This window comes from Canis lupus, chromosome 11 (assembly GCF_048164855.1).
Source record: "Canis lupus baileyi chromosome 11, mCanLup2.hap1, whole genome shotgun sequence".
Classification (NCBI taxonomy): domain Eukaryota; kingdom Metazoa; phylum Chordata; class Mammalia; order Carnivora; family Canidae; genus Canis; species Canis lupus.
The window spans coordinates 19,528,036-19,548,467 of NC_132848.1; the positions used below are offsets into that span (position 1 = coordinate 19,528,036).

General features: G+C 47.9%; 1 protein-coding gene across 5 annotated transcripts in view; it reads right to left on the bottom strand.

Moving 5' to 3' along the window:
• The window catches only part of PPP6R2 (protein phosphatase 6 regulatory subunit 2), an 83,542-nt gene extending 63,581 nt beyond the window's left edge, over nt 1-19,961 (bottom strand). For 2 of the 5 annotated variants that reach the window (XM_072843407.1, XM_072843401.1), the window contains exon 1: nt 19,807-19,961. The gene's annotated coding sequence lies outside the window, so the exon portion shown is untranslated. Of the gene's footprint in view, nt 1-2,991; nt 3,120-17,898; nt 18,018-19,806 lie in introns of those variants that run through there. The other 3 variants (XM_072843408.1, XM_072843409.1, XM_072843410.1) reach the window with 3 other exon arrangements.
• Nucleotides 19,962-20,432: the final 471 nt, after the last annotated feature.

Consider the following 20,432-nt stretch of genomic DNA (forward strand, 5'->3'; position numbering starts at 1 on the left):
GCCCTTGCTCTATAGACCAGTCTCTGATAAATGCTGACCCAAAGGTGGGATTTCCCCTGGATGTGGGAGGCCAGATTCCTCCAGCTTAAGATGGAGCATGTCTAACCAGTTCCTGGAAACAAGGATGTCTGAAGGCTTTCTGGGACAAGGCAGTCAGACTGGGTGGGGCTCCTTAATGGTCTAAGGATTTTCATAGACCAACCAGAGGAAACAATCACACAGTAGAAGTGTCAGACAGCAGAGAATGGGAAAGATGTTATTTCATGACAACAGGGAATCAGGTTGTCTAATATTAAACTGATAGGAACACACAGCACACTTGATCTTAGCCAAAAGGTCGAGAAGCAATCAGGCTGTCCAACAGTAGACAACAAAGTTTCGTGTCGTCACCTAACAGAGTATCCACAGCAGGTCCAAAGGTTAACGGAGTAAGGTTAACGGAGCTGAGCTTCAGAGTCCCACCTTCTAAGAATGATATCCTCTTCTCCCTGAGGCAGGTAGAGGGCCATGGGCATCTATCCTCAATCATATCCTCCGCCTTAAAAAGAACTGTGGACACCCGCCACCACCTGGTGAGCCCTGAGGACACTGTGCTGAGTGACATAAGTCAGACACAGAAGGATGAATCCTGTACGGTTCCACTGCTAGGAGGCACATGCAGTGGTCAGACTCCTGGGGACACAGGGGAGCTGGCGGTGTGGGGGCCAGGGAGGGGGCTGGGGGCGGAGGGTGTGTGACGGGGACACAGCTTCAGTGTGTGGGGTGTGGAGTTTGGGAAATGCAGCAGGATGAATGTGCTGAGTATCCCCGAATTGCACAGTTAAAACTTATTAAAATGATAAGTTCTATGTTATATGTATTTTACCACAATTAAAAAATTAAAGAGGGATCCCTGGGTGGTGCAGCGGTTTAGCGCCTGCCTTTGGCCCAGGGCGCGATCCTGGAGACCCGGGATCGAATCCCACGTCGGGCTCCCGGTGCATGGAGCCTGCTTCTCCCTCTGCCTGTGTCTCTGCCTCTTTCTCTCACTGTGTGCCTATCATAAATAAAATTAAATTAAAATTAAAAAAAAATTAAAGAGAAAAGGAGAAGCTTCAGACAAGTCAATTAGCCTCTCTCTGGGCCTGTCTCCTCATCTATGAAAAGTAGGTAACAACACCTACCCCATATACTACCAGTGAGAATCAGAAGAAGAAATCAATGTAAAGACCCTAGAACAATGCCTGACACACAAAAAGCCTTAAGCCGTGTTAGCTCCTATGAGTTTTTATTATTACTAACCTATGGAAGTGACTACCAGAATTAAACAACTATTAAGACTTCAAAAACAGCTTTGCCTACGGAACAGAACCAGGGGAGAGGAAGGCTGCCTGTAAGAATAGATCTTTTTATTTCAAATTAAAAAAAAAAATTATTCATTCACTTAACACACAGAGAGCATGCGCGCACAAGCAGGGGAGCAGAAGGCAGAGAGGGAGGAGTCTGCTGAGCAGGGAGCCCAATGTGAGGCTCTATCCCAAGACCCTGGGATCATGACCTGAGCTGAAGGCAGATACTTCATTGACTGAGCCACCCAGGCTCCCCAAGAATAGATCTTTTTATTAGAAGCCTCATATTTGTTACTTTGTTAACAATTAAAAGTCCATTTCTTTTTTTTTTTCCAAAGATTTTTATTTATTCATTCATGAGAGACACAGAGAGAGAGGCAGAGGCACAGGCAGAGGGAGAAGCAGGCTCCATGTAGGGAGCCTGACATGGGACTCGATCCCGGGTCTCCAGGACCACACCATGAGCCTAAGGCAGCGCTAAACCGCTGAGCCACCCAGGGATCCCCTAAAAATCCATTTCTTAAAAGAGTTCTATCAGAGGGGCACTGTCAGAGAATAAGGACAAATACATGGAAATAAACTTGAGTTTCTAGAGGAAAACACTTCCTGGCACAATAAATAAATAAATGGGGAAACAACAGAAAAAAACTAGATCCCAAAACAGGTGCCAGTGTGAGAGTTGCAAAATCAGGTCCCTTCCCCCGCCAGGCGGAAGGGCCCACAGGCTGAAGAGGGAACAGCTGCTGCCAGCTGAGCCAGCCACCTCACCTGCCTGCAGGTTTCCAGCTCCCGATCTGGTAGGTGCCCCAGAAAGAGGGGCCAAGAAGAAAGAGGAGCAGGTTCCTGGAGAGTGAGTGTGTGAGTGCTGTGGTCAGAGAACAGGAGAGCACAGCCTAGCCATCTCCAGACACCAGAGGGGTACACAGGAATTTTTTAGAAAGGAAGTCAGCTCTACTGAGAAGGAAACATCCTAAACCCTGTATTTCTGGAGCTAGCGCTGTCTTACAAGGAACAGGGAAGTGCCCAGCCTCTGGATTTCTAGTTCTCTGGCCACATCCTAACACAAGGGCTGCGATGCAGAGTGCTGCAGAGCGGGAGGTGCTAAGGGGAAGGAAGCAGCCAGATGGAGAAAACGGCAGGTGGACCTGAACGTGCAGCAAGAGCACAAGGCCATCCACGGGGACAGGGGCAAGTCCGTGGCAGCCACCTACAGTCCTGTAGAAACACAGGTCAAGGGGACACATCTGCCAGGATCTACAAGAAAGACCTGAACCCCAAATTTTCTTAAATCCCCAAATCTTCAAATGCTCACAATCAATTTAAATTTTCGACACTACGTGGCCAACACTGAGTAACAAGTGCATCTTCAGTCTGCTGGTGTCTCCGCCGGAGAGCCAGCCTGCTCCACGTCCCCACCGGACCCAGCCTGGGTGCTGTGAAGGTGAGACGAGACCCACACAGAGACAGATGTCCGCCTCAGTCTACTCGCGGTGGCACTCTGCCTGGGTGGCTGCGGCTCCTGCGGCTGCAAGCTCCTAAAAGCGCTGTTTCTCCCCCCACAGATGGATTGTAGCTGGTCTCCCACCAAAGTCTCAGGTGAGCAACTCATCACCCCACCAGACACCCTGAGCAAGGGCTCTGTCAGGCCTGAGCGGGCCCTCACCTCCTCAAGAGCTTCCTCTGGCTGTTGGGTGTGATGAAGAGAAGACTCAGAGCGCAAGCTCAAAACCCGTGTGCTCGCTGCTAGTAATTGTGGCCCCTCTTCCTGGTTAGGGAACGTGGCAGCACGGTCAGCACACACCCTCCTCTTCCTCCTGGAGATCAACACAGAGCCCAAGCAGAGAAACCGTCAAAGTGGCAGACCTGAGCACGGGAGGGGCTCTCTGGCACGAAATCCAGCTTCCATCACTGACTAGTCCTGCTATCCTGGGCATGTGCCCAGTCTGTGTGTAATGCAAGTAAAAATGTGACTAGGGGACAAGGAGCTGTCATGACTGCCCCCACTGGTCTAGGACAGTGGCCAACACCAGATGCTTTCCTGGGGCCCAGGGAGAATGGGGTCAACTACAGATCTTCCTCAACTTATGATAAGTGCTGAACACCTCACATAATTACCGCATGCTGTACTCAAACTGAAAAACAGAATGGCCGTCAGGGTACGGCTGTCAGCATTGGCTGTCGACCTCGTGATTGCAGGCTGACTGGGAACTGTGGCCGCTGCCCAGCATCACCAGAAGATCGTAGTACATATCACTGCCTCAGGGAAAAGATTCAAATTCAAAATTCTGAATAGTTTCTGCAAAGTGTATACCACTTTTATACTATCGTAAAGTTGGAAAATCAGGGATGGTGGCTCAGCAGTTGAGCGGCTGCCTTCACTTCAGGTCGTGATCCCAGAGTCCCAGGATTGAGTCCCACACTGGGCTCCTGCAGGGAACCTGCTTCTCTCTATGCCTGTGTCTCTGCTTCTCTCTGTGTGTCTCATGAATAATAAATAAATCTTTAAAAAAAATTGAAAAATCACACGTTGAACCATTGTTAAGCCAGGGCCTGCCTGTATGGGGAGCCAGAGACACATCACAGCGAGGCCCCTGTGTGCATCTGCTCCACAACTGACAACAGACAGTATCTGTACTGCATTTGTTCTCAGCACTGTGCTCCTGGGAGAACCAGAACTAAGAGCAGGCATGGCATGCTCTGGGCCAGAACTCCTGGAAGGACAAATAAGTGGAGACATGCAGCTAAAAAGCACCACCAAACAGGTGGAATAAAAATAAAGCCCAACAAGTACCAGGGCAGAAACCAGGGCAGTGGGCAGAGCTGAGTCCAAATGAGAGCACAAGACAACTTAAGTCTAGGAACTCTGACTGCAGGGTTGCACCTACCAGGAGGAAGGAAGCTGTTCCTGGCTGCTCCCATGGACACTTCACGGTATACAGGCACCACACAAGCCCAGTACAACTCTAACCCCAGTTCATGCGTTAAAAAGCAGAGGTCTAGGGATCCCTGGGTGGCGCAGCGGTTTGGCGCCTGCCTTTGGCCCAGGGCGCGATCCCGGAGACCCGGGATCGAGTCCCACGTCGGGCTCCCGGTGCATGGAGCCTGCTTCTCCCTCTGCCTGTGTCTCTGCCTCTCTCTCTCTCTGTGACTATCATAAAAAAAAAAAAAAAAAAAAAAAGGCAGAGGTCTAGATAACTGTAGGACTGGCCCAGGCCAACAGTTAATGTCAATTCAAAACCAGAACCCAGATTAGCTGACAGCAAAGTCCACATTCTCAAATCTCCACGTGACACCAGATCCTGGCCTAGTCAACAACAAAAAAAGGAGAAATCAAAAGAGATACAGAAAGAATTATAAAGATGAGGGAGATGACAAGAAGGTAGTAACCAGGACTGAGCTAAGAAAAGGAGAGGAGGGTCTCCTAAGCTTGAGGGGAAATGAGACCCAGAGGAGAGAAGTGCATGTCTTCAAAATGGGGCAGTCAATTCTGCTTCTTGGTGGGGTGATAAACTCCTGGAGTTAGCGGTGCTGGCTGACCTTGTGAATGTACTAAAAGTCACTAAATTGCACATTTTAAAAGGGTGATTCTATGTGAATTGCATCTCTGTGGGCTGACAGGTGGCAGTTATATTCTTGAAGAGGAGCTCTGAAAGGCTTCAATGTTGCTAAGAGCCCACAGAGAGGACACTGGGCACCTTCTACTCAGCAACAAGTGCAAGGGACAAGACACACAGCCCCACCTCCAGGAGCCTGACCTCTAGCAGATCCTAAAGGACTCTGCCCAGACAGCATCCTACCTCTGAGCCTGAAGACAGCAGAGCCATTGGTTCCCTGTGCCTTGGGGCATCCTTGTGGATAAGGACAAAAAATGCCAACCTCCTAGGGTGGACAGGAGGGCTGACTGGGGCAAAGTTCAGTGCGTTGAACCAGGGGCATGGACAGTGCTTGTGTGTATGAGCACCACAGCGGTTACGAGTGGAAGACAGGACTTGTCCAGAGGCAGTGAGCCATGGTGGCTGCATCCTCAGCTCCGGGTACAGCTGCCTGGCCTACGGTCAGCCTCTCCCTTCCTGATCTGAATCACTGTTCTAAACTCTATCTCAGTCCCCTCAACTATGTGATAGAGATGATGGTATATGGCTCAGGGGACAATGTGAACATCAAGCAAGATAATATATATGAAGTGCTTAAAACATGGCAGGCAGGAGATCCCTGGGTGGCTTAGCAGTTTAGAGCCCGCCTTTGGCCCAGGGCGTGATCCTGGAGACCCGGGATCGAGTCCCATGTTGGGCTCCCTGCATGGAGCCTGTTTCTCCCTCTGCCTGTGTCTCTCCCTCTCTCTCTCATGAATAAATTAAAAAAAAAAAAATCTTAAAAAAAAAAAAAAACATGGCTGGCAAACAATTAAGTGCCCAATAAATGTTCACAATTATCATTAGTCAGGGAGCAGGGAGTTGTCAGGCAAAGAAGGCTTCCATGAGGAAATCTGGCTTGAGTGTTACTCGTTTTAAATTAATGACCACACCATCTCAAGTGAACATTAATATAGCCGAGCTGGGCAGCCCCAGTGGTTTAGTGGTTTAGCGCCGCCTTCGGCCCAGGGTGTGATCCTGGAGACCCGGGATCGAGTCCCACGTCAGGCTCCTCTCTCTCTCTCTGTCTCTAATAAATAAATAAAATCTTTAAATAATAATAATAATAATAATAATAATAATAATATAGCCGAGCGTTTGAATTCTTAAGAAGCTAGTTTCCCAGGGACGCCTGGGTGGCTCAGCGGTTGAGCATCTGCCTTCAGCTCAGGGCAGGGGATCAAGTCCCGCACCAGGCGCCCCACAGGGAGCCTGCTTCTCTCTCTGCCTGTGTCTCTGCCTCTCTCTGTCTCTCATTAATATATAAAATCATAAAAAAAAAAAAAAAAGAAGCTAGTTTCCCTCTCTTAAGACAAGCGGGACAATTTTAGATCGGCACAAATTCTATATAGCTCCTTGCATCAAGAAGTGAAGTCAAGGGCAGCCCAAGTGGCTCAGAGGTTTAGTGCCGCCTTCGGCCCAGGGCCTGATCCTGGAGACCAGGGATCGAGTCCCACGTCAGGCTCCCTGCATGGAGCCTACTTCTCTCTCTGCCTGCGTCTCTGACACTCTCTCTCTCTCTCTCTCTCGGTCTCTGATGAATAAATAAATAAAATCTTAAAAAAAAAAGTGAAGTCAAAAAGAGGAAAAAGAAAAAAGAAAAAGCAGCAGCAGGAGAAGTGAAACCTATCTGCCCATCCTGTGACTTGCCGTAACCACCAGAAGGCAGCAGAGGACAGGTGCCACTTTGAGAGCCAGCTTGCAGCCCTGCCCTCTTGGAATGCTGTGACCATGTATGAAGAAGCCCCATCCAGCCTCGGGGGGACTGACAGAAGCCTGGAGAGAGGCCTGAAGACCCAGATGAGGCCCCAGCCACACGAGAAGCCAGGCAGACAACATGACGAGCAGAGGCCTGGGCCAGCCCAAACTGGGCTCAACCCACAGACTCATCAGCAAGAACTAAGGTTGCTACTTTACGCCACTAATCATTGGGGTGCTCTGTTACAAAGCAATACATGACTACCACAATGACTGTTATATTCCTTTGGCTCTTTTCTCAACTTTCCAATAATCTTACCCCTTAATTCACAGAAAAAGCCAAAGGTCTCCCGTCTTCCCTCCATCAAATCTACCAACCCAAATCACCACATGCGCTGCTTTCCTTCCTGGGACAAAGGACAAAGACCAGTCCCTCCACCTACGCTGTGGACCCCACCCTTCACACCTTCTCAAGACTGTTCCTCTGCTCTCTCGGGTCCCTCTTCCTCCAGGACACATCCCTGTCAGTGTGCACACAGACACGCACACACCCTGCCCCACAGACTCTGCTCCAATCCCTGTTCACAGCAATGCTTCCTGAAAGAACTGTCTGCATGTACGGCCCCCACTCCCTCTGCTCCCATCTGGCCTCTCCCCCAGCATGCCACCACCCTACTTCTGTCGAGGAAGCCAATGACCACCGAGGACAGTCTACATCCCACAGCTTATCACCAGACTCTTAAGTACCAGCCTCTCTTAGCTTCTGTGACCCACACTCTATCTCCTCCAGCATCAGCTCCTGGGCTCCCCTCCACACACTGGCACACCCCAATGATCACCCTGGTCTCCCTCATCTTCCTCTGTCAGGCATGGTTTAAAAGCGCAGGTCTGGGGCGCCTGGGGGCTCCGTCTGTGACACATCTGTCTTCAGCTCGGGTCATGATCCAGGGTCTCGGAATTGAGCTGGAGAGTCTCCCTCTCCCTCTGCTGCTCTCCCTGGTTGTACGAGCATGTGTGTGTTCTCTCTAATAAATAAATGAAATCTTAAAATAATAATAATAATAATAATAATAAATAAAAGTGCAGGTCTGAGAGTTCTGGCTCCAGCTTATATCAGACTAATCTTACCACTAATGATAAGCTGCACAAAATTTTTTAAAAACCAGCTCCACGGGGATCCCTGGGTGGCTCAGCAGTTTGGCACCTGCCTTTGGCCCAGGGCGCGATCCTGGAGTCCCGGGATCGAGTCCCGCGTTGGGCTCCTGGCACGGAGCCTGCTTCTCCCTCTCCCTCTGCCTGTGTCTCTGCCTCCTTCCCTCCCTCTCTCTCTCTCTCTCTATCATGAATAAATAAATAAAATCTTAAAAAAAAAAAAACCAGCTCCACAGGTGCTAGAGAACCACCAGAAACACGAAGAAACTGGAGGGACAGCAAAGTCTGAGCCCCATACTGAGATGCCTTCTGACTAGCGGACACTTGCCAGCTCTTGCAGAACAGGAGGCGACAGTGCTAGGTGACAGTGCTAGGTGACAGTGCTTGGCTGTCTTATTACAGGAGGAATGGAGGTCAGAGTTCAGGACTATCAAAATGGCCAAAACAGAAAGGGGAAAAAAAGCAGCAAAAAGGTAAAAAACCAAAATACTTAATTTTGTAAGTCTGTATTAAATCCCTCCCAAATCCTTGGCTGACTCCTAAGTTGCATATGGTTAGAGGAAACATCAACAAATCAAACAAACAAAGTCAAACTCATAGAAACAGAGTAGAAAGAGGCTGCCAGGTGCAGGGGAGGCAGGGAGAGGCTGGTCAAGGGTCCACATGTGGAACTCAAAGATGTGTAAGGTCTGAGGATGTGATGGCAAACGTGGTGGTGCTGTCTGGAAGGCTGAGATTGCTGAGAGAGCACAACCTAAGTGTTCTCACACACGCACAAGTATGTGAGGGGACAGATGAGATGGTCACCCAGATAGGGAGAGTCTTTCACGGTGCATTCGTATATCACATCACCATAATGTACTTTATATAACTTATAATTTTGTCAATTATAGGTCAATAAAGCTGAACAACTAAACTATTTTGAGGAGAAAGCTAAGCAAAGATGCCAGCAGCTGACCAATCCTGGGGAGACAGAATTTGGAATTTCAGTTCTGCCAAATTAGAAAGGTTTTCCATTAAAACCCAACACAGGCCATATCTTAGATGAGTAAAAACCATGTTCCAGAACTGAAGGCTATGTCTTAAAACTTAGGGCAAAAACAAAAGATCCACCCAACAGGCTACAAGCTTCTATGGGATCAAGATGATCTCCCAGAAATTTAACAGTCTGCTCTTACAAAACTCAACACTCGGGGATCCCTGGGTGGCGTAGTGGTTTGGCGCCTGCCTTTGGCCCAGGGCGCGATCCTGGAGACCCGGGATCGAATCCCACGTCTGGCTCCCAGTGCATGGAGCCTGCTTCTCCCTCTGCCTGTATCTCTGGCTCTGTCTCTCCTTCTCTCTCAAGAATAAATAAATAAAATCTTTAAAAAAAAAAAAAAAAAACTCAACACTCTTTACAGGAAGATAACCTAAAACAAGGTCTCTAGAATGTACCATCCATAATGTTCACTATATAATTAAAAATTACTAGACATATGAGATAGAAAACTGTGATCCATGATCAAGAGAAAAAACAATCTATAGGATCCACAAATCACCATATGTTGGAATTGGCAGATGAGAACTTCAAAACAACAATTATAAATATATTAGAAGATTTAGGCAAAACATCAGAAGGAATAAAGAGGTAAAAATATTAGCAGAGAAATGCAAACTTGACAGAAAAACCAAAAGGAAGTTCTAGAACTAAAAAATACAGTATCTGAAATTAAAATGTTACTGGATGGAATTAATAACACAATGAACACAAAAAAGAAAACAATGACTTTAAAGATAAAATAGAAAAATACAAATGTAAACAGAGAGAAAAGGAAATATTAAAAATACAAACATACTCAAAACCTGTGGGAGAACATCAACCTAAAACAATTACCACTGGGACATCTGGGTGGCTCAGTGGTTGAGCGCCTGCCTTCCGCCCAGGGCGTGATCCTGGAGACCTGAGATCAAGTCCCACGTCGGGCTCCCCACATGGAGCCTGCTTCTCCCTCTGCCTGTGTCTCTGCCTCTCTCTGTGTCTCTCATGAAAAAATAAATAAAATCTTTAAAAAATAAGTAAATGAATAAAAATAAAATAAAACAATTACCACTGGAGTCCCAAAAAGAGAGGAGAAAGAATATGAGGCAGAAGAAATATTTAAGAGGCAATGGCCAAAGTTTCCAAAGTTGATTAAATACACCAACACAAGGATCCAAAAAATGAAGTAAATCCCTAAAAAGAAAAATACAAAACACTACACCTGGAAAATTATAGTCAAATTGACAGCAAAAAAAAACTTTAATAAAAATAAAGTGTTTATTTAAAATAACAAGCAGGGGCGCCTGCATGGCTCAGTCAGTTGGGTGTCCGACTCTTAATTTTGATTCACTCAAGTCATGATTTCAGGGTTGTGAGGTCCAGCCCCACACTAGAATCCATGCTCAGCAGGAAGTCTGCTTAAGATCCTCTCTCTCCCTCTCTGCAACGCCCCCCCACACAAGGTCACATGCTCTCTTTCTCTAAAATAAATAAATAAGTCATAAAATAAGTAAAATATCTTAAATACAGTAGGAAAAAAAAGGAACAATAAGAATGATAGTTGGCTTCTCATCAGAAACAACACATGTGGGGCACCTGGGTGGCTGAGTGGCTGAGTCTCCACCTTTGGCTCAGGTTGTGATCGTGGGGTCCTGGGATCGAGTTCCGCATCGAGCTCCCAACAGGGAGTCTGCTTCTCCCTCTGCCTGTGTCTTTGCCTCTCTGTGTCATCATGAATAAATAAATAAAATGAAAGAAAGAAAGAAAGAAAGAAAGAAAGAAAGAAAGAAAGAAAGAAAGAAAGAAAGAAAGAAAGAAAGAAAAGAAAAGAAAAGAAAAGAAAAGAAAAGAAAAGAAAAGAAAAGAAAAGAAAAGGAAGGAAGGAAGCTAGCTAGCTAATCTGCAAAAAGGAAAAAACAACTTCCCAGCTCATCTAAGGAGCTAGTATTACCAAAACCGGTATCATAAGAAAGTCATACACAAATACCTCTTATGAACGTATACAAAGAAACTCTCAAAAAAATAAAAAAAATAAATAAATAAAAAACTAGCAAACTACATCCAGCCACTTTATATGTGCATTATACACCACACCAATGGGACTTATCTAAGACTGCAAAGTTGCTTTAACATCTGAAAATCAATTAATATAACACACCATATTGACAGGATAAAGGGCAGAAATCAGATAACCTCAATACATGCAGAAGAGGCTTTTGACAAAATCCAACACCCTTTTTAGTCAAAAAAGGAAAAAGAATCCACAAAATAGGGCTAGAAAGCAACTTCCTCAACCATTGAAGGCCCACTATCATTACTTCATTCAACATTGTATTAGAAGTTCTAGCTAGTACAATAAAGCAAGAAAAATGAAAGGTATTAAAACAAAAAAGGAGGGATCCCTGGGTGGCGCAGTGGTTTAGCGCCTGCCTTTGGCCCAGGGCGTGATCCTGGAGACCTGGGATCGAATCCCACGTCAGGCTCCCGGTGCATGGAGCCTGCTTCTCCCTCTGCCTATGTCTCTGCCTCTCTCTCTCTCTATGACTCATAAATAAATAAAAATTTTAAAAAAATCATTTAAAAAAAAAAAAGAAAGGAAAAGTAAAACTGTCTTCAAACTCTGACTATATAGGTAAAAAATCCAAAGGAATATACAAACCCACTATGAGAACTGATAAATGACTCAAGCAACATTGCAGGATACATGATCAGTATACATAAACCAACTGTTTTTGTATGTTAACAACAAACAATTGAAGAGAAGAAGAAGAAGAAAATAGGATGCCTAGCTGGCTCAGTCGGTGGAGCATGTGACTCTTGATCTCAGAGTTGTGGGTTTGAGCCCCACGCTGGGTGTAGATTACTTAAAAATAAATAAAAACCAGGGATCCCTGGGTGGTGCAGTGGTTTGGTGCCTGCCTTTGGCCCAGGGCGCGATCCTGGAAACCCGGGATCGAATCCCACATCGGGCTCCCGGTGCATGGAGCCTGCTTCTCCCTCTGCCTGTGTTTCTGCGCCTCTCTCTATCTCTGTGACTATCATAAATAAATAAAAATTAAAAAAAAAAAATAAAAAATAAATAAATAAATAAATAAATAAATAAATAAAAACCTTAAAAATGGGGATCCCTGGGTGGCGCAGCGGTTTGGCGCCTGCCTTTGGCCCAGGGCGCGATCCTGGAGACCAGGGATCGAATCCCATGTCGGGCTCCCTGCATGGAGCCTGCTCTTGCTCTGCCTGTGTCTCTGCCTCTCTCTCTCTCTCTCTGTGACTATCATGAATAAATTAATAAAATCTTTAAAAAAAAAAAAAACCTTAAAAATAAATAAATAGAAAATGTTTTAAACAAGCAAAAATATCAAACACCTACAAATATACTCAGCAAAAAAAGTATATCTTCACACTAAAAGTATACAGCATGCTGAGAAAAATGCAAGATTTAAATAAATGGATATACCATCTGCACAGAAGACTCTATGTTAATTCTTCAATTCTAAAATTGATCTACAGAGTCAATGTAATCCCAACCAAACTTATGACAAAAATTTCTGTACACACTGAAGAGCTTATTCTAAAGCTGGCAAGACAATTTTGTAGAGAAATAAAAATGAAGGACTTATACTACCTGATTTCAAGACTTACCGTTAAATAACAGTAATTAAGACAACACAGTGCTGGCAGAGGATAGAAAAATACACCAACAAATCATAACAGAAAGCCCAGAAATAAGCTTGCACACATGTTTAATTAATTTATAACAAAGGCTCCCTAACATGATGCTAGAATGATTATATAACCCATATGGGAGGTGGGGGATGTATCCTGATTTCACCTCACATTAAAAAATAATGCAAGAAAATAAAATAAAATAAAATAAAGTAATAAAAAATAATGCAAGAAGGATCATTCAGAAAGGAGATCAGTATGTGCTTGGAGATGCAGGAAAGGGTAAGATGGAGGGTTCCCAAAAGGATATGAGGTAATCTGGGGCATGATTATACTATATGTTCACTATACTGCAGTGATGATTTCACAGGTATACAGAGGTCAAAGTAACCAAATTTTACATTTTAAACATGTGTGGGGACGCCTGGGTGGCTCAGCAGTTGAGCATCTGCCTTTGGCTCACAGCGTGATCCCAGGGTCCTGGGATCGAGTCCCGCATCCGGCTCCCTGCATGGAGCCTGCTTCTCCCTCTGCCTGTATCTCTGCCTCTCTCTCTATGTGTGTGTGTCTCTCTCACATGAATAAATGAAATCTTTTAAAAAAAATGTGTGGTTTATTGTACATCAATTGAATTGCAATAAAAATGTTAAAAAGAAAACAGTGAATCATAAACCAAAATACAAAACTACCACTATACAACTTTTACAGGGGTGCCTCACTGGACGTGTGACTCTTGACCTCAGGGTTGCAAGTTCAAGCCCCAAGTTGGATGTAGAAATTATTTAAAAATAAAATCTTAAAAAAAAAATCTTTAAAAAAAATAAATAACTTTTACAAAAAAGAAGGGGGACACTTAGATGAAATAGTTAAGCGTTCAACTCTTAGTTTCAGCTCAGGTTGTGAGCTCACGGTTGTGATATGGAGCCATGCTCAGGGCAGAGTCCACTTGGGATTCTCTCCCTCTTGTGCCCCTCCCACTTGTGCACTCGTTCACTTGTGCTCTCTCTCAAATAAATAAATTTTAAAAAAAGAAAAAGAAAAAGACAATGTCTTCACAACACTGGGTGCAGGCAAAAATTTGTTAGAACACATAATAAACATTAAAAAAAAAAAAAAAATACTGACAGGCCACCTGGCTGGCTCAGGAGAATACCACTCCTGATCTTGGGGTTGTAAGTTTAAGCCCCACATCAGATGTAGAGATTACTAAATATAATAATAAATGCAAAAAAAGATATTGACAAACTTTTTTTACCTCAACCAAATTAAAATTTTCTGTTCATCACAATACATCATTAAGAAAAAAGATCGAGTCCCACGTCGGGCTCCCTGCGTGAAGCCTGCTTCTCCCTTTGCCTGTGTCTCTGCCTCTCTCTCTTCTCTGTGTATTCTCATGAATAAATAAAACCTTTAAAAAAAAAAAAGAAAAAAAAACAAGCAAGAGGTGCCTGACTGGTTCAATTAATAGCGTATGCAATTCCTTTTTTTTTTTTTTTTTTAAAGAAACTTGGGGTAGCCAATTTTTTTCTTTTAAAGATTTATTCATTTATTTATGATAGACACAGAGAGAGAGAGAGGCAGAGGAAGAAACAGGCTCCATGCCAGGAGCCCGACGCGGGACTCGATCCCAGGACTCCAGGATTGCACCCTGGGCCAAAGGCAGGCGCCAAACCGCCGAGCCACCCAGGGATCCCCAGAGCATGCAATTCTTGATATTGGATCATGAGTTTGAGCCCCATGTTGTGTACAGAGATTACTTCCAAAAAAGTAAATTAAAAAAAATTTTTAAAGATTTTATTTATTTATTCATGAGATACACAGAGGCAGAGACACAGGCTCCCTGCAGGGGGAGCCTGATGTGGGACTCATCCCAGGACCCCAAGATCACAACCTGAGCTGAAGGCAGATGCTCAACCATTGAGCTACCCAGCCGTCCCTGAAAGTAAATAAAATTTTAAGAAACGAAAAAAGGGCAAATCATAAAATAGAAAAAAAATGGACTCCTTGGGCAGCCCCAGTGGCGCAGTGGTTTAGCGCTGCCTGCAGCCTGGGGTGTGATCCTGGAGACCTGGGATCGAGTCCCCACATCGGGCTCCCTGCATGGAGCCTGCTTCTCCCTCTGCCTGTGTCTCTGCGCCTCTCTCTCTCTCTCTGTGTGTCTCTATGAATAAATAAATAAAATCTTTAAAAAAAAATGGACTCCTTATACACAAATACATCATAAAGAACTTATATCAGCATATGCACATTTTTTAACTCTTAAAATGAACAACAACAAAAAACAATCCTGGGCACCTGGGGCAGGGGGCTTAGTCGATTGGGCATCGGACTCTTGGTTTCAGCTTGTGGGGTCACGGGATCAGCTCATGTTGGGCTCCACACTTAACACAAAGTCTCTCTCTTTCCCTCTGTCCCTACCCCCACTCGAACATGCACTCTAAATAAATAAATAAATAAAAATATTTAAAAAACAAACAATCCAATAAAGAGTGGATAAAAAAACCTCACACTTCACAAGAAAAATATAAGTAGCCAACTAGCATACAAAACGTTGTTTACCAAGGCGCTTGGGTGGCAGTCATTAAGCATCTGACTCTTGATATCTGCTCGGGTCATGATCTCATGAGATGGAGGCCCATGCCACGGCTCCAGCTCAGCATGGAGTCTGCTTGTCCCTCTCCCTCCTCCTCTGTCCCTCCCTCCAAAGCACTTGCAAGAGCACATGCACAGTCTCTAAAATAAAATCTTAAAAATTGTTCACCAAAACCAAACAGTTGTTCACCATCATTATTCATCAGAAAAAAGCAAATTAAAACCACAGTGAGATTATCACTACCACCTAAATAGCTAAAATTAAAAAGACTGACAATACCAAGGACTGGCACAAATGTGGAAAAACTGGAACTCGCATACACTGCTGGTGTGGTGGGTGTGTAAAACGGTTACCAGTTTGGAAAATAGTTTGGTAGGTTCTAAAAAAGTTAAACATATATCTATAGTATGACCCAGCAATTCCACTCCTAAATATTTACCCAAAAGAAATACTACATATCCACAAAAAACATGCATGAGAATCTTAACTTTAGTCATGAGAGCCAAAAAGTGAAAGCAATCCAAGTATCCATCAATAGAAAAAGAAATAAATTTTCATACAAATGAATACTAAAATAAAAAGCACAAACTACAGATACAGGCATTTAAATCAATGAATCTCAAGGGGCACCTGACTAGCTCAGTTGGTGGAGTGTGAAACTCTTGATCACAGAGTCGTGAGTTAGCCCCACACTGGACACGGAGATTACTTAAAAAGTAAATAAACAAATCTCAAAAGCATGACATTGAGCGAAAGAAGACAGACACAAAAGAGCATACCATACACTTTATGATTTCTTTCATATGAAGTTGGAGAACCTGTAAAATTAATCTATAATGACAGAAAGCAGAACAATGGTTGCCTCAGGATTTGGAGGTTGGTTGTAGTAACTGAAAAGGGACACAAGGAAGCTTTGAGGATGACAAAAATGTTCTATATCTTGACATGAGTGATGGACACACTGGTGTACACATTTTTCAAAATTCATCAAACATATGTTTAAGATCTACGCATTTCATTGGATATAAAAAATTCAGTAATTTTTAGTGGAATTTTTTTCAAAGATTTGAGAAAGCAGAGAAAGAGAGTGCATGCAAGTGCACCCAGTGGGGGAAGGGGCAGGAGAGAGAAGCAGACTCCCCACTGAGCAAGGAGCCCAACGTGGGCTTGATTCCAGGACCCAGAATCACAACGTAAGCCGGGCAAACACTTAACCATCTGAGCCACCCAGGCGCCTCATAATATTTTTTAAAGAAATTGGGATCCCTGGGTGGCTCAGTGGTTTAGCGCCTGCCTTAGGCTCATGGTGTGGTCCTGGAGACCCAGGATCGAGTCCCACATCGGGCTCCCTGCATGGAGCCTGCTTCTCCCTCTGCCTATGTCTCTGCCATTCTCTCTCATGAATAAATAAAATCTTTAAAAACGAACAAAAGAAATAAAAGAGGGGCACCTGGGTGGCTCAGGGGTTGAGCGGCTGTCTTTGGCTCAGGTCAGGATCCCAGGATTGAGTCCCACATAAGGCTCCCTACAAGGAGATGGCTTCTCCCTCTGCCTATGTCTCTGCCTCTTTCGTGAATAAATAAATAAAATCTTTTTTTTAAATAAAGAAATAAAAGATTGTACATTTTGTGTTAAAAAGAAGGCTGCTTGCTGTCCATGTCCATATGACATGATTTCCAAGAGGATGGCTGGGGATGCTTGAGAAATGCTGTGAGAACGAGACCCACTTCACATACCTACTGCAGGTTACCCTGTGGATGAGCCACCCACAGGAGGGGAGAGTGGAAAGCACAAGCTCTAGAGTCTGACCACCTGAGCTGAGTCCTGGGTCTCCCGTTTATTTATTGTGACCTTGGGGACATTCCTTAACTTGTGCTTCAGTATCCTCACATATTAACAGAAATGTTAAGACTAAGTCATTAAGTTGTTTTAGGAAGTAAATGCTTAGGAGTCAGGCAGCGGGGTTGGGGGGGCGGGGACCTAAATGCTTACTGGTTTAGATGTCAAAACAGAAAATTTCGCACTGGTTTATAGTAAATTCTGTGCAGATCATGTACCCACTTTACATCTAAATGTCTGTTATGGGGCAGCCCAGGGGGCTCAGCAGTTTAGCGCCACCTTCGGCCCAGGCCGTGATCCTGGAGTCCTGGGATCGAGCCCCACGTCCAGTTCCCTGCACTCTCTGCACAGAGCCTGCTTCTCCCTCTGCCTGTGTCTCTGCCTCTCTCTCTCCCCGTGGGTGTCTCTCATGAGTAAAGAAATAAATTAATTTTTAAAAATGTCTGTTAAAGAGCCCCTGGATGTCTCAGTGGTTTAGTGCCGCCTTCAGCCCAGGGGTGTGATCCTGGGGTCCTGGGATCGAGTTCCGCATCGGGCTCCCTGCATGGAGCCTGCTTCTCCCTCTGCCTGTGTCTCTGCTTCTTTGTGTCTCATGAGTAAGTAAATAAAATCTTAAAAAAGTAATAATGTTACATATACCATCTTACTTCTTTACTTCTTTTTAAAAGATTTTATTCATCTATTCACAAGAGACACACAGAACAGAGGCAGAGACACAGGCAGAGGGAGAAGCAGGCTCCCTGCAGGGAGCCCAATGAGGGGTTCCATCCCAGGACCCCGGGGTCACCACCTGAGCCCAAGGCAGATAGATGCTCAACCACTGAGCCACCCAAGCGTCAGTCCCTTGTAACACACTTTAAAAAGTTCCTGGGCTTGTTTTCCTAAATAAAGCTTTACTGGAACACATGCATGTGTGTCCACAAAAAAGTCTGATATACAATCACCTACCATTATTATTCAAAAACTTACAGTATTTTGAAAGGTAGCCTTTTCCTTACCCAACGAAAAGGGAGGAGAGGAGGTTTAGTCAGCCGGCTGAGATATAAATCCTCAGTCAACCATCTATTTGTTGTATACCTGTTCTTCACCTGCAAAATGGGTGATAATAGTTCCTACACCCCAGAGTTCTTGTGAGGACAAACAGTTCACACATAGCACTCCAAGGAGCAGCACACACTGCATATCTCTGTGCATCCGCTGCCGTTACCCCTGTGCTGAGGTCGCCACACCCGCGGCAGGAGCTCTCCTCTGGGCTCCAGATTCTTCTGCGAGATACCTTCTTGCTAATGCCCCTTGGATATGTCAGACTTCTCCCACTACTTGGAGCCAAGACAAAGCCTTACTTTCCACTTCCAACCTGGAACACCACCCTGCTCCTGCCGCCCTCCCCTGTGGCCCCAACCCAGTGAGCAGTGCCACCGAGAAGCCCAGAACCTCACGCCCTCTTCTAATCTCTCTGCAAGTCCCCGAGCTCTGCCTTCAAAATCTCTAAAGGGGTCTCAAGGTCTAGGCCCCAACCACACCCACTGCCAACACCTCCCGTCTCCCCTCTCCCCCTCTGTGGGCACCCCAGCTCCTCATCCATCGCAGGCTCACAGCCCGCAGGGAAGAGCGGACAGTCAGGTCCACGGCCCACCTGGCTCCTAGCCACCTCCCCCACCCCCTCCCGGTCTGATGCAGGTTCCTGGAGAACATCCACCACCGTCCCAACTCTTCCCACACCTGGCTGCTTCTCACTGCCCAGAGCCCCGCCATAGGGAGTCAGAAAGGCCAAAATGGAAGAGCCACCAGAAAACAAGGGACGTGGACCAGAGGGAACGGCTGCGTGTCCGTGAGGGCTCCAGCACTGTGAGGCCACAGGGACGGAGCAGGTGGGCAGCGACGGAAGCGGGAGGGGCACCAAGCAGAAGGGCCCGGGGCGCCTGGGATGCGGGCCAAGGGCTGTCAGTAACAAGTGGGTGGGCGCTGCTGCCAGGCTGCAAGGACAGAGCGGCAGGCGGGGGTGTGTGGAGGACACCCCAGGGCCGGTGGGGGCCGGCAAGGGGGCCAGTAGGGCACGTGCGGGCAGGGACACAGGGACGGTGGCCGGGGACGCCCGGGGGCTCTGAAGCCACACGGGCGACAGGAGGAGGAGCAAGGCGGTGACGACAGTGGGCAACAGGTAGGGTGGGCACCGCCGAGTGTTAGGGCACCACTGGGGGCTGGGGGCATCGCGGGGACGAGGTAGAGCACTGCCCCGGGGTTAGGGCACCGCCGGGGTTAAGGCACCACGGGCGGTTAGGGCACCGCCGGGGGCCGGGGGCACCGCAACAGGGTAGAGCACCGCCGGGATAGGGCACCGCCGGGGGCTGGGGGCATCGCGGGGGCGGGGTAGAGCACTGCCAGGGTTAAGGCACCACGGGGGGTTAGGGCACCGCCGGGGGCTGGGGGCACCTCGAGGAAGTAGAGCACCGCCGGGATAGAGCACCGCCGAGCTAGGGCTCTACGGCTCGGGCCGCCACCGCACAGGCAGGCGCGGAACGGAACGGCCGCGAGGAGGTGCGGGCGGAGGGGGCTGGGGAGGGGGGACACTGCCCGGGGCACCGACGCGCACGACTCTCGGAGGAGGAGAGCGCTTGGGGGTCAGGACACATGGACACGGATTGCGAGGCAGCGGCGCCGGGGGCAGGCGGCCACCGCCTCGGGAAGGAGCGGGGCCGAGCGGGGAGCCCTGCGGGGGCAACAGCGCGCCGGACACTGACAGGTGGACGCCGTGCAGTGGACAGCGCCCTGGGGCGCCCGCCGGGAGGGCGGCCCACGGGAGGGCACACGGGCCGCGTGACCACTGGCGGGGGGCGGGCGCGGCCGGGAAGAGCCGCGGCGGGCGGCCCCACTCACCTGCCCCGCGGGCCGGGCGTCGCGGCGGCTCCTCGGAGGCCCGGATGGAGGCCAGGGCGCTGGCGGAGGCGAAGCCCGGGCGGCTTGGGGCTAGCCGCACGCACATGGGCCCGGCCGGGCGCGGCGCCCACGGACACGGCGCCCACGGACACGGCGCGGGCCGGCCGGCGGCTCTGGACCGGCTCGGGCCGCGAGCGGCGAGGGGGTCGCTCCAAAATGGCGGCGGCGACGGCGGGAGCGCGCGCGCACGCCGGGTGGCGGCGTCTGGCACGGGGACGCGCGGCGGGGCGGGGGCGGGGCGCTCGCTCACGTGGGCGCGGCGGGGGCGGGGCTGCGTGGCGTGGCAGGGCGCGCGCTCACGTAGACGTTGCGGGGGCGGGGCCGGACCGCTCGCTCACGTGGGCGCGGCGGGGCGGCGCGGGGCGCGCGTTCACGTGGACGCGGCGGGGGCGGGGCTACGCGGCGCGCGGAGCCGGACCTGGGCGGGCCGCTCGCTCACGTGAACGGGGCTGAGGGGCGGGGCGCGCGCTCACGTGGACGCGGCGGGGCGGGGCGGGGCGGGGCGGCCTGGCCTTCTCCGGTCGCTCGTCCTGCTGACGTAGCACCGATTGCTCCGGAGGCCTGAT